This window comes from Acinonyx jubatus, chromosome A2 (assembly GCF_027475565.1).
Source record: "Acinonyx jubatus isolate Ajub_Pintada_27869175 chromosome A2, VMU_Ajub_asm_v1.0, whole genome shotgun sequence".
Lineage (NCBI taxonomy): Eukaryota > Metazoa > Chordata > Mammalia > Carnivora > Felidae > Acinonyx > Acinonyx jubatus.
The window spans coordinates 121,407,773-121,421,687 of record NC_069383.1 but is presented as its reverse complement, the minus strand read 5'-3'; the positions used below and the strand labels follow the sequence as shown (position 1 = coordinate 121,421,687).

The window sequence follows — 13,915 nt, the reverse complement described above, 5'->3', positions numbered from 1 at the left end:
GTATCTCGGTGGCAGCTCAAAACAGCAAACATTTACTTTTCATTCATGTTACACATTAGCTTTTGTTGGGTTTGTGCATCTTATGTACCTTTTCATTCTGGGGTCCAGACCAACAGAGCAATCTTCATAAAGGGCATACCTTGACTTGTGACAGAGGAGAAAAGCAAAAGCTCATGGAAAACTGTGATGTCTCCTCAAGTTTACATTCAAATATGTCACACACTGTGCTCCCTTTCCTTACATGGACCAAAGAATGTCACACAGCCAAACTGATGTACACTTGTCCCAGAGTAGGCTTGGCAAATCACATGGCCAAGGGTAGGGAGGTACAGTCTTTTTTATGAGGAAGAGGGGAGAAAATTATTTTGAATAATAATTTGCACCTTGGATTGGTGCCTGACTGTGGAGGGAGAGAAACTCTATTTTCTCTGGGATTAACAATGATGGCTACTAATATTCATGCTTGCTATCTTGTGAAATTGGCTTGTCAATATACTGTTGGAGACATCAAGTCCAATGATCAGGAGATGAAGACAAGAAAAAGAATTTCAAGTGCAGGGAGAGAGAGGATTCTATGAACTTAGAGCCTCATTTCCAGTTCTGAGACCCTAGTTCCCATAGCTCATTCCTTGGTTCTAGGAGTTACCTACCCCAGTATCCTTCCCAGCATATGAGCCAACAAGGTACTATCTTCTTTTCATTTTTCCTTTTATTTTCTACAGTTTTTGCCTCAGTTAGCTTTAGAACTTCTGTCACTTATTTTTTATTATGAGAAAATTATAAAATTTTATTAAAATATGGTACAATACTTAAAATAGTACAGAAATATATGTAACCTTAATGACTGAAATATCCAACTTTCCAAGTATATGTACAGATTTAATGTAACTTCGGCCTCAGTTGCTTCATCTTCAAATATTTTGGGGAGCGTCATAAAGAATTTCTTCACTTATGATCAAGAGAACCCTAATAGAATTTACTATATAACACATATTATCATATAATATACATTTTATAGTTTATATTTGCCTTGTGGGATTAGCTGGGTTGATAGAATCAAATAAGGCTAGGGTCAAATCCACTTAACTTTCTTCTGTTTATATGACCTTGGGCAATTTATATAAGCTTCACGTCTCAGTTTCCCCATCTGTAAAATGGGGCAGCAGTACTCACTTCATATATTTAAGTAAATCTCCTCCTGTCTTAGCTTTTCCCATGTCACAAAATGGCAGCTCCATTTGTCCAGTTGCTGAGGACAAGATCTCTACAGATATGTCTGCCTTCTTTTCTTTCTTTCTCTTATATACATACCACATTCAATCTATTAGCAACTATATCAAGGATTCTACCACCTCTCACCACTTTTACCACCCAAGCCCATGCCATCATCTTTTGCTGACTCTTGCCACCTTCCTACAATAGTGGGAATGAACACTGGGAAACACAAATCACATGATGGTATTCCCCTGCTCAAAACTCTCCATCTCACTCAGGGAGAACCAAAATTCTAACCCTAATGAGACTGTGCATGACCAGGCCACCTGCTTCCTCCCTGAACTTACCTATACCACTTCATCTTCTTCTTCAGTCCACTCCCATATCTACCTTCATGCTACTCCTGAGAAAGTCAGCAATATTCTTGCCTCAGGGCCTTTGTACTTACAGCCCTTCTGCTTATGCTATTCTTCCTGAAGCATTTCTTCCTTCTCTCCTTTTGATCTTTGCTCAAGGGTGACCTCATCAGGGAAGACTTCCCTGACCTCTTTATGTAAAGAATGTTCCTCTCCTCCCCCATTTTCTTTATTTGTTGACTGTGATTTGCTTATTTTTATCAGAACACTGGCAACCACCTGACATGTTATGTATTTAGTTTATTTTGGTAAATTTTAGGAGAGCAGGGACTGTTTTATTAACTGCTTTACTCCATTTTGGGGGGGGGAACATCATAGATGCCTAGTAAATGTCTATTGTGTAAATGAATATGTTGAATCAATACCTTTGATACAGGAATAACTTAAAGCTCAAAATGTCTATAAAATGTGTGGAGCAAGGCCAGGCATATAGAAGATAGAACTGTACTGGGGCACCTGGTTAGCTCAGATAGCTAAGCATCTGACTCCTGATTTTGGCTCATGTGGTCATGTCATGGCTCTTGAGTTTGAGCCCCACGTTGGTCTCTATGCTGACAGCACGAAGCCTGCTTGGGATTCCCTCTTCCTTCCTCTCTCTCTGCCCCTCCCCTGCTTGTGTGTGCGTGCGCGCTCTCTCTCTCTCTCTCCTCTCTCTCTCTCAAAATAAATAAATAAGCTTAAAAAGAAAAGAAACTGTATCTACTATCTCAAGATATACTGAGCCTTACTTTTGTCCATGATTCTTCAAATAACAGAGGCTGACATGGGAGAATTTAGGGGTAAGGCCCCTTCAGACATTCCTGAAGCCACATGTCATGAACAGCTGTCTCTGTGGTCTATAAGGTCAGCCCTGAGCTCCAGACAGCAGGGTTCTAGGGAGAAGACTCCAGGTGTGACACCATTGTCCCCAGCAATGCCCAGCCTCAACTTGCCTTATCAGGACCTCTCCAGCTGTTGGTTTTGACATCAAGTAATGAAGATCTCAGGCAGAGATATCCCTGGAGGAGGATTATTGAATTTTAACCAGATGAATAAAAAGAGAAACCCCTCAAATCTACCCTTTAGAGAAAAGAGGCAGCAGCAGCTGTAGGACACAGGTGAGGGAAGAGAGAGAACTGTGAGCAAGCATCACCATGAGAATTATTTCCATGGATTCTGAAGCTGACTGCAGGTCAGAGGTGATGGTGGAGGGGGTCATCATTTTAGAATCCCTGCACCTCAGAAAGACTTATCTTTCCCCAATATATCCCCTTCAATGCTGTAATTCCAGTGGTCTTAGTTTTAACACATTTTGAGATGTTATCAGAGCAGCGTACAGAAATAGCAAGGGGGTGAAGCAGCAACCTCATCAGAGAGTCTATTATATATTCCCTCACACAGAGAGCCTATTACGCATTATTTGATGACCACACAGGGATATTGTTTATACAGAGCTGCTTTATTCTAGCAGAGATCCCACTGAAGAGCTGTAGGAGCCATTTACTGGCTGGCAGCAGCAACTGCAGATGGGAAAACAGAGCCACACACCCCTGCTCTGTGTTCTATTCTCTCCCACTCAGCCCTTCATTCTAAGGCCTTCTCTGGGGGGGGCTTCTTCTGGTGGGAGTATTTGTGTTCTCACCTTCCATTTGCCTTTTCTTTCTCTGGCTCCCATTCCTCTCCCCTCATGTCACCTTTTCCTCTCTCTGCGTGTACAGTGCCCAATTTCCTCTGGATACTGACGTAAAACAAAGATGACTGGGATATGCCTCCTGTCCCCACAGAGCTTGTGGTCAATTGCTGAGTCTGTATCTTCCAGGGAAAAGAATAGGAAGCCAGAGAGGCAACATCCAGTAAAGGTGGGGAGTCAGTAGGCTTTATGGGGAGCACCTGAAAGGTGGATACAGACTGGAAGAGATGGAGTGGGAAGAAGCCTCAAGGTGGCCACTGCCAGGGCACAGAGAGAAGTTAAATTTGTCCTTGCAGCAAGCTCGATGTCTGCTATGCCTACCTCATGCCCACAATGGGGCCAAGTCCACAACACAGACTATCTCATTTAATCCTCATTTAAGCCTCTGATGAATGACTTCTTTTACAAATAGAGATGGAGGCTAAAGGAAATTGAATAACCTTACCCAAAGTCACACAGACAGTTAATGGTAGAATTAGAAATTAAATCCAGACCCATAAATAACCCTAGGCTCTACTATTTTCTGAGAGAGTAGTAGGAAATCTGTTTAAAACACAGAAGCAAAGACCAGATGGTGAGGGGTCTAGAATACCAGAAGGAGTTTTAAATTTCCTTGGTAAGTAATGGTTGGGGTTGGGGATGGGTCTTAAAAATGCTGAACAAAGCATTAATAAACTCTCTTATTTAATCTTTGTCTTACCCAGTATAAATAGGCAAATAAATACCAATTAATCTCCCCACCACAGTTAACTATGTCCCATTTCCTTCGAGAGCTGGCAGATCACTCAAGATAAAGGTATTTTTTTTTAATTATAGCTGCTTCATTTCTTTCCATCTGAACGTTTCTTCCAAGTGTCTGTGTTACTGTTTGTTATTGTTATAAAGGCATTTTAGTATAGCTAAAATAAGATTCTAGAAATCCATATTTAATTGATGTTGGCCATTGCATATTTTGTGGTAGTGGTTTGTTTTCTTTCTAGTGCATTATTTAGTAATGAAGAAACTTTCAGGCTCAGAAATTGTGGGCTAATTATCATTTACATAATTATATGGTAAACACACTCCCGGATTGAGATTTTAAATTTTTTCCAAAGAGTCCCCAGGAATTTCATATTCTTTAAAAATTTGCTTATTACTTATTCATTAAGTAGATTTATCCTGAAGTATATAATATCATCTCTCTTGAGTGTAACTTTCATTACCTTTCCTTGAGGTTAATAGACGAAGGTCAGATATAAACATGCCAAAGAGCTTTTAACTCTCTTGTGTGGCCATTATCTGGATGGTTACTGGCTGTATTTTAAAATATTTCACTAGAGTTTTGTTGATTAGGGACTTGACCTTTGAGCTCCTCAGAGTAGCCCCCAAAGCAGACTGTTAAGTAAACGACCAGTCTCTCTGTTGGGAATTGGGACCTGCTATCTACAGTTTCACACATTCTAGAGATGTCTTTACCTGGGAAGAGGAAAAAGGCATTAGTCTGTCCTTATCAAAACAAGCAGGCAAACATTTCCATTTAAGTTTATATCAGCTTGAGATATCATAAGACCTTCTTATGATGAGCATAAAGGAGGAGGAGGGGAGGAAATAAAAAATGAATAAATAAATTCAGGATGATTTTAAAGCAGTAAATACAAGAAAAATACTTGCACTGTTTTGTTCTCTTTTCATGTAAATTTCTGGCAGACCTCAAACTTCTTGGGAAAAGGCAAAGGACTAGGAATAAACAATCTGATAATCATCTACATAGCCACTACTCCAGTATGAAATTTCTTGGTTTTAAGATTTGTGGTGTGCACTTTCAAACGTTGATGAAATATGCCCATGACAGCCTCCCTGGTCTGTGAAGCATATACACACTTTTCATCTGCATTAATTCATGTACTGATTTATACTTTTCATCCCCACAAGAGCACTGGGAGAGTTCATTTTATTTGTCAACTTGACTGGGCCACAGGATGCCCAGATAGCTGGTTAAACAAAACTTGGGGTGTGTCTGTGAGAGTGTTTACGTTTGAGATTAGCATCTGAATTGGTGTACTGAGTAAACCAGATGGCCCTTCCTAGTGTGGGAGGGCATCCTCCAATCTGTTGAGGGCCTGAATAGAACAAAAAGGTGAAAGAAGGTTGAATTAGCTCTGCCAGACTGCTTAAGTTGTAACATTGATCTTCTTGTGCCCTTGGTGCTCCCTTGCTCTCAGGCCTCCAGACCCAGACTGGTGTGTACACCACAGGCTCCACATCTCTCAGGCCTTGGAAATACACCACCAGCCCATGTGAATCTCCAGCTTACAGATGGTACCTCATGGGACTGCTCAGCCTCCATAACTACCTTACAATAAATCCCTTTCTAGAGATATATATCCTAATGATTCTGTTTCTTTGGAGAAGCTTAACTGACACACACACTAAATAATGCGGGAACAATGGGCTAAATCAGGGACTGCCAACTCACGTGCCATGGGGAAAACAAGAGAAGATAGGAAGGCTGCCTCCCATTCTCTGTGAAACATGCAGCCTTCTGTGTCTTTTTCATTTTCCTGTTTTCTCTAGGGACACATACACATGAAATATTTCACCTTAACTTCCCTCTAAGAAAAAGACTAGCACGGATACAACACAACAACTGATAGTTTGTCTTCATAGGACAGCGGGACCTGATAGAACTGTGTCATAGTGTAAAGCGGGTGTTGCGTAAAAAGAGGCTGAATGTTACCAAGCTTTAGCTGGCTGGTGCAGGTGGCAAAACAGTTCAGCAAGATCTGTTTTGTTTGTCTTTGTTTTAAGACATGCTAGATACCTGTTTTATGTGAACAACCCAATTTTTGAACCTGGCCCCTAATACAAATTTAAAACATCACATAGGTGTGGGGACAAACATGTTTGTAAGCCATTTCTGGCTCATGAATCATGAGTGTGAGAAGACTCCAGTTAATGGGGACGCAGGATGCTGAGAAGGGTAGAAGTGAGGAAAAAAAAAAAAAAAACACAGTAAGAACATGAGAAATGAGAAACTCATCATCCTCAGAACATGAGGAAAATGCATGCATCCACATGGTTTCCTATACCAGGCAGTGAGAACTTGTCAAATCAGGACCGTATTCATTTCAAGGTAGTTAAAAAGATTATCATAATGATATGTTGGTAATTTAAATTAATTGCATAGTGATCCATCACAGATTACACTAAGTGAAAGGGAATACAAAAATAAACACAGAGCTGGAACAGATTTTTAGGAGGAGCAGAGAATGACTAATCAAGAGGAAGTGGTACATGTGGGATTCATAATTCCTATTCTCTCACCATTTACCAAAAATATGAAGGGGACTTAGAAATATATGGGCAAAAATAGTAATATTTATTGCTCTTCTTTGACCAAATGATTTCAAATTTGGAAGCACCAATGAAGGGTCTTCAAAAGGGTTACTTTTCTTATCTGCAAATTATTTTATTGGCTTAGAGTAATTTTACATTCCATGAAAGTGTTTTATATAATTTGTAACCTTGAGACAGGTGACAATCTCACTGAATCTTAATTTCTTTATCTGGACCTGATGGCTTCTGATAGTTGTTCTTTAAACTCTACTATTTTATGAGATTCTCTAACAAGAAGTCATAGCTGTCCAGGGATAAATGGTAGTAGAAAAAGATAATTTAAAATGAATGCTATTAAAATGGGAACCCAAAATTCATAGTACATAAGGAAATGTGTGATTGGAAGCTTATCTTGAAAAATTATATCAAAGTTGCAAAATTTTATTCCAAAGTTAATATGTAATTTTTGAATGCAACTTTGCATAAAATGTAAGAATGAGCAGAACTTAAATCAAGCATTGATTATTAGGGGACAAGAATAATTTTTTTTTGTATTTTTGGCAGTAGAGAGTGATACAATGTCCTTTCTTTCATGTTTGACTTTCACAGTGTGATAATCAAAAGGGTCACTTCAGCAAAAGTGTTTGAAGGCTTCCTCAGTTTTTCCAAGAGGCTGTCTTTATCTTTGATATTGAAATCTTTCTCTTCTAAAGAATTTATTTTACAAACATTCTTGTCAATTTTCTCTTAATTTTTCTCTACTGGGTCCTTATCTGTGAATGGCGTTGTGTTCAATTAGAGAACTTTTCCTTCTCTCTCTCTTAAGGCTTTCTGAAATCCTGCATTTCAGGGGCAAGATTTGGTGGATTTGCAATTACATTTTGCATTTGTTTTATACTGCTGAAGCACAGAATTGACAAATAACCAATCAATGTGGTATTACCCAACATAGGTAATAGCTTCCAAGTCTGTGGAGAGGAGCTAATTTTATAAGGGGTCAATTATTAGTGAGTATTTTTATTCTTTCAAGATAGCCTGCTTTCAAGTAATTCTATGATAAACACCAAACAATTATATATTCATCCCTTTATAAAAATGAATTTATATCCTAATGATTTCTTTTCCCATTTTAGTAACAGTAGTATTATTCACTAAATACAGGTCAATCTCATTATAGCAAAACTCTGATTTTCCATCTCCCCAGTAATCAAAATCTTCAACAAACTAGTGTTTACTTTCTGAAGTTTGTATTTAGAAGAAAGAGGCAAGAAAATAACCTCATGTAATTAGTCTGAAAATCCAAATTTTAGGTATGGACCAAGGTTGGTACAATTTCAGACCAAGCCCTATGTATTCTTTATTTTTTTAATGGTTTATTTATTTATTTTTGAGGGGGTGGGGGGGGAGAGAGAGAGAGAGAGAGAGAGAGAGAGAGAGAGAGAGAGAGAGAAAACTCACAAGTGGGGGAGGGGCAGAGGGAGGGAGGAAGACAGAGAATCCCAATCAGGCTTCAGGCTCCAGGCCTAGCATAAAGCCCAAAGCAGGCATCAAACTCATAAGCCATGAGATAGTGACCTGAGCCAAAGTCAGATGCCTAACCAACTGAGCCACCCAGGCACCCCTGTATTATTTAATTATAGGAATTGAGGCTCAGAATGTTGTTTAATTGCATGTGGTAAAGTACATGTCATTATAGAAATATTTTAATCTTTAATTTTTATTTATTTATTTATTTATTTATTTATTTATTTATTTATTTATTTTTGAATTTAAATCCAAGTTAGTTAACATATGGTATAATAATGATTTCAGGAATAGAATTTAGTGATTCATCACTTACATGTAACACCCAATGCTTATCCTAACATGTGTCCTCCTCAATGCCCCTTGCCCGTTTAGCCCATTCTCCAACCCAACATCCCTCCAGCAACCCTCAGCTTGTTTTCTGTATTTAATAATATCTTATGGTTTGTCTCCCTCTCTGTTTTTATATTATTTTTGCTTCCCTTTCCTTATGTTCATCCGTTTTGTATCTCAAATTCCACATGAGTGAAATCATATGATATTTGTCTTTCTCTGACTTATTTTGCTTAGCATACCACACTCTACTTCCCTACATGTTGTTGCAAATAGCAAGATTTCATTCTTTTTGATCACCAAGTAATATTCCATCACACACACATACACACACACACACACACACTCACATCCCTATACACGACATCTTCTTCATCCATTCATTAGTCAATGGACATTTGGACTCTCCCTACTTTGGCTATTGTCGATAGTGCTGCTATCAACATTGGATCATCACTCCTGTATCCTTTAGATCATCACTCCTGTATCCTCTTAATAAATACCTAGTAGTGCAATTGCTGGGACATAGGGTAGTTCTATTTTTAATTTTTTGAGGAGTCTTCATACTGTTTTCCAGAATGTCTTCACCAGTCTGCAGTCTTACCAGCAGTGCAAAAGGGCTCCCCTTTCTCCATAATCTCACCAACATCTGCTGTTGTCTGAGTTGTTAATTTTAGCCATTCTGACAAGTGTGAGGTGGTATCTCATTGTGGTTTTGATTTATATTTCCCTGATGATGAGTAATGTTGACCATTTTTTCATGTGTCTGTTAGGCATGTGGATATCTTCTTTGGAAAAGTGTCTATTCACATCTATTGACCACAGGATTGCTTGTTTTTTGAGTGTTGAGTTTGATAAGCCCTTTATATTTTTGGATACTAACCCTTTATCTGATATGTCATTTGCAAATATCTTCTCCCATTTTTTCAGTTGCATTTTAGTTTTGCTGATTGTTTCCTTTGCCATGCAGACGCTTTTCTTCTTAATGAGGTCCCAATAGGTCATGTTTGCTTTTGTTTCCCTTGCCTCCAGAGATATGTCAAGTAAGAAGTTGTTGAATCCAAGGTCAAAGAGGTTGTTGCCTGTTTTCTTCTCTAGGGTTTTGATGGCTTTCTGCTTACATTTATCTTTCATCTATTTTGAGTTTATTTTGTGTATGGTGTAAGAAAGCGGTCCAGGTTCATTCTTCTACATGTCGCTGTCCAGTTTCCTCAACACCATTTGCTGAAGAGACTGTCTTTTTCCACTGGATATTCTTTCCTACTTTGTCAAAGATGAGTTGGCCATGTTTGTGGGTCCATTTCTGGTTCTCCATTCTGTTCCATTCATCTATGTGTTTGATTTTGTGCCAGTACCATACTGTCTTGGTGATTACAGCTTTGAAATAGAGCTTAAACTTTGGAATTGTGGTACCTCCAGCATCACAACTGGTTTTCTTTTTCAGGATTGCTTTAGCTACTTGGAGTCTTTTCTGGTTTCATACAAGCTTTAGGATTGCTTGCTCTAGCTCTGTGAAGAATGCTGGTGTTATTTTGGTAGGGATTACACTGAATATGTAGATTGCTTTGGGTAGTATCGACATTTTAAAAATATTTGCTCTTCCAATCCATGAGCATGGAATGTTTTTTCCTTTTTTTGTGTGTGTATATTCTTCAATTTCTTCCATAAGCTTTCTATTGTTTTCAGTGTATAGATTTTTCACCGCTTTGGTTAGCTTTATTCCTAGGTATTTTATGATTTTTGGTGCAATTGTAAATGGGATCAATTCCTTGATTTCTCTTTCTGCTGCTTCATTATTCGTGTATAGAAATGCAGCTGAGTTCTGTACAGTCATTTTATATCCTGTGGCTTTGCTGAATTCATGAATCAGTTCTAACAGTTTTTTTGGTAGAGTCTCTTGTGTGTTCCACATACAGTTGTCTACTAAGAATGTTGTCTACTAAGAATAAAAGTTTGACTTCCTCCCTGCTGATTTGTATGCTTTTTGTTTCTTTGTTTTGTCTGATTGCTAGGACTTGGAAAATTCTCACTCTGCATTATAAAAATGGCAGCCAGATATCAACTGTTACAGAAATGAAATAAGATGGAAAATTGTAACAAACTGTTTAAACTAATGTCTTAAAGAGGCTTCCTTCATTGCCAGAGATCTTGAATAGCCCCTTGGTCAGTCATCCAGAAGCAATTCTTCACATAACTGATGAACTTGACTTCTACTTTAGGAAGAGAATCACCTTTTTTCACACTTGGTTGCATTTTTGCTTTGATGTCTTCTACATAACTAGGTCCTTTTGGTGTTTTGGGAGTCTTTTCCTGTTTTTTGAAAGATGCTTGACCTTTTGATCTTGGTGTTGGTGGTTTTGAGTATTTTCCATTCTGGTCTGATTTTTGTGCATTTTTGGCTGGAGTATCTCATATAGATTTCTTTACTGGAGGCTTTTCTTCAGCTTCTTTATCATCGAAGTCGTCATCATCATCATCATCATCATCATCATTATCATCATCATCTCCACTGGCACCAAATTTTACTTTTTTCTATGGAATGTTACTACCACATCCAGACAGAAGGCTTTCCACATATACTAAGGAGTTTTACATCCTCTTCCTTTTGATCTTCTGACTCTGCATCTTTCTCCACAGCTATGAAGCACTGTCCACTAATATGCACAGGCCCTGAACCACATTTCAATCATGAGACCACAGGTGGTATTATTTTAAAGCCCGCAAGGGAAACTGTTAGCTGTAAAGACATTTCAAAGTTGCCAATGTGACTTTAATTGGACTGCCTTCATAACTCATTGCTTCTGCTTCAACAATGTGCAATTTATCCTTTGCACCAGCCCCTAAACTAATTGTTCTTAAAGATAACTAGTGCTTGTTTTCATCATTATCTACCTTAAAGTGATAATCTTTGTCAGCCTTTAATTCACAACCAAAAAGATAGTTCTGGAGCCTTAGGGGGCTCATGTCTGTGTCCACTGAATCTTCCATGGGGTGGTGGCACGCACTTAGGTGGGAGAGAAGGCAGATGGAGAGAAATGACTACTGTAACACAAAAGAGCCATGCAGGCTAGAAACATTTTCAAAGTAAAATGTAGATTTACAAATTAAAGTCTATGATACATTAAAGGGCAAAAATTGTAGGACCATTTGCAATGAAATGGTCCAAACAGATGAAATAAAAACTGCCACACTCCTTTGATCAGAATCACCCACACGAGATTCCTTTTTAAAGCTGAAACAATTAAAAAACGGGTAGCAAAAGGTCTGTGCATCTAGTTATAAAAGGACCAGGGGCAAGAATGCAGCTCACTGCTGGTACACTTTCTGAATTAAAAGTTAAAATAGAAGATACTTTATAATTAAATAATTTGTCTAGAACAAGCAGAAAAGTTCATCCAAAGGTCAAACACCCAAGAATTGCCAGCTCTAATGTGACATGTGAACTTTATCAAATAGGGACTTGGCCTTCAGACAAGACAAGCAGCGGCAGCTGAATTACCCCCAGCACAGTCAGGATAGAGCATTTTCTCCACCTTGGCACTATTGACGGATAGGGTAGATGACTCCCATTGTGGGCTGTCCTAGGGTTTTACAACATCCCTGGTCTCTAGGCACTAGATGCCAGTAACACAATCCCCACAACCACCCTCAAAATTGTGACAACCAAGATGTGTCCAGACACAACCAAATGTCTCCAGGGGGGACAAAACTGCCCCCCACCCCGGAAAATGGCTGGACTGTGGCTCTTTCTTATGGGCAGTAGTCCCTTTTACAGTGGCTCCTGTAAGGGCTCCTGTATTGTATTTCAGTAGAGAATGTCTTAAGTTTCGATCATTCTACGATGTTTATGTTTCGACCACTCTGAAGAACTTTGATCATTTTCCACCACTTGTACTATTATTTACTAATACTCCTGGAAGCTATTTTTTTTCCTTTGCACATATGTAGAACCATTCTAGATGCTTATTAAGAGAGCAGTTGATTCACAACATACAGTAGATAACTCTGTACACTGGAGCTTGATTCTTCCAGGAATCCAGTTTGAGAAAGGTTACATCTAATCTGAAACCTGGAAACCACCTGAGACAGCCCCATCTCCTTCACTCCGCTATGTAGTTGTCCTCTTAACCCTAGTTTTCACCCTGACATCACATGGGGGGAGACTCCCATGTAGATGTGCTGAGTAACATTCTGTCTACCTCTTACTTGCCTCACAGGAACCCCTTTCCTATCTTATTACCCCTTCTTCTAATTGAATGATTGATCGCCTGAGATATAACTGGCATATAACACTGCATCAGTTTCAGGTACATACCTTAAAGTTATTTTGAATGGAAATAAAGTTATAATAAGTGGACATGCACTTATTTTAAGAGGAAATATGTATTCTCTTCCCATAAATGAAGTGCAGCAGTAACTAGAAAGCAATCAAAAACACACTAAAAGGGGGCGCCTGGGTGGCTCAGTCGGTTGAGTGCCCGGCTTCAGCTCAGGTCATGATCTCATGGTTTGTGAGTTCGAGCCTCGCATTGGGGCTGTTTTGGATTCTGTGTCTCCCTCTATCTCTGCTCCCCCCCGCCTCGTGCTCTGTCTCTCTCTCTCTCTCAAAAATAAATAAATATTTAAAAAGTTAAAAAAAAACATACACTAAAAGCAAAAACAGTTATGAAGTTCTAGCTAGGTGGTATTGGCTACAGAAATCTCATCAGAGTCTGAGGTCTGCTCTCTGGGAGACTAAAAAGTGTTAGTAGAGGGAAGGAGAGCCTGTATGGTTCAGTCGGTTAAGTATCCCACTCTTGATTTCAGCTCAGGTCATGATCTCACGGTTTGTGTGTTTGAACCCCACATCAGTTTCTGTGCCGACAATATGGAGCCTGCTTAGGTTTCTCTCTCCCCCTCCCCCACTCCCAAGCTCTCTTTCTCTCTCTCTCTCTCTCTCTCAAACTAAATAAATAAGCTTAAAAAAAAACTTACACATAAAAAAAGTGTTAGAGGAGTTAAAGACATGCCAACAGCATGCTGAGAGATTCTCTTTATGGTATAAAAAAGGTCGACAAGTCACTTTTTTCACAAACTTAATGTTATTTAATGTCGTTTACAACTAAAATTATCTTCAAACAACCAGGGCAGTATTATCCCACACTATGGGAAATTATCAATGGATTTATCTGGTCTGTGTGGCAAGAGTCAGGTGCCTTGCAAAGGAGACTAACTATGGTAATTCCCCCTCGTAAAGCTGTCACTTAAGGATTACATGAGGTAAGTGATGTAAAGTAATCAGCATGCTTGGAACGCTGTTGGCACACAATCCTTTTGAAAACTTTTTTTTCCTCATTTTATTTATTTAATTTTTTTTGAAGTGTTTATTTTTGTGTGTGTGTGTGAGAGAGAGAGAGAGAGAGAGAGAGAGCGAGCGAGCAGGGAAGGGACAGAGAGAGAGGGA

At 38.9% G+C, this 13,915-nt stretch overlaps 1 pseudogene; it reads right to left on the bottom strand.

Moving 5' to 3' along the window:
- Window positions 1-10,590: 10,590 nt before the first annotated feature.
- Window positions 10,591-11,502, bottom strand: LOC106969551 (nucleophosmin-like; annotated as a pseudogene).
- Window positions 11,503-13,915: the final 2,413 nt, after the last annotated feature.